Source organism: Brassica oleracea, chromosome C6 (assembly GCF_000695525.1).
Source record: "Brassica oleracea var. oleracea cultivar TO1000 chromosome C6, BOL, whole genome shotgun sequence".
NCBI classification, from domain to species: Eukaryota; Viridiplantae; Streptophyta; class Magnoliopsida; order Brassicales; family Brassicaceae; genus Brassica; species Brassica oleracea.
The window spans coordinates 8,943,521-8,944,361 of record NC_027753.1 but is presented as its reverse complement, the minus strand read 5'-3'; positions in this window follow the sequence as shown (position 1 = coordinate 8,944,361).

Below are 841 nucleotides of genomic sequence, written 5' to 3'. Positions count from 1 at the left end.
ATGTTAGAAAAGATAAAAGGATATTCCTTCTGTTCCAAAATATTTGATGTTTTAAGTGTATGCACAAGAATTAAGTTATACACTTTTTCTAAAAAATAACATTAAACCAAAATTAATTAATCCAATCATTAAAAATAAATATAAAACATCACTGGTCACACAGTTTTCAATAAAATTTTAACTTTTCTAAAACATCATCTATTTTGGAACAGAGGGAGTAAAATATAAGACAAAACATTCCTTTGAGCTCAAAGGAGCGTGATCAAGCACCAACCCAAAAACCCCAAAAAGGTCAGAAAAAGAATAATCATCAGGAAACCAGAGTCACCACTAAACAAGAAGACACATGCCTCAAGTACCAGAATCACAACCACCAGCTAAAAGTTAAGAAGTACCTCACAAACTAAACAAGCACATACAAGACTTTATCCCAGCGAAGAACCACAAAACTCTAAGTAGAAGACACCAAAGCTCTAAAGACTAACTCCGCACACCTACACCAAGGAAAGCAAGAGAAGAAAAGAAACAACCTGAGGGAGGGAGAATGAAAGCCTACCACCGAAAAACAAGAGCTCAAGCTTTAGACTAGAAATAACCTTCCAAGCACACAAAGCATATGCAGAAGAAAACACTATCCAAACCTAGAGTAGCAAATATGGCGAAAAAGAGCCACCAGAGAAGCGAGCATCAATGAAAGGTGCAACAAGATGAGAGAACAAAGATAGAAAAGGAGACAAAACAAAATCAGCAAACTGTGGAGCTATCCTCGAGCTATGAAAAAAAGCATAGAAGTCAGATCACCAAAAACCAAATCTTGAAAACCAAGACGAGCAGAGACTAT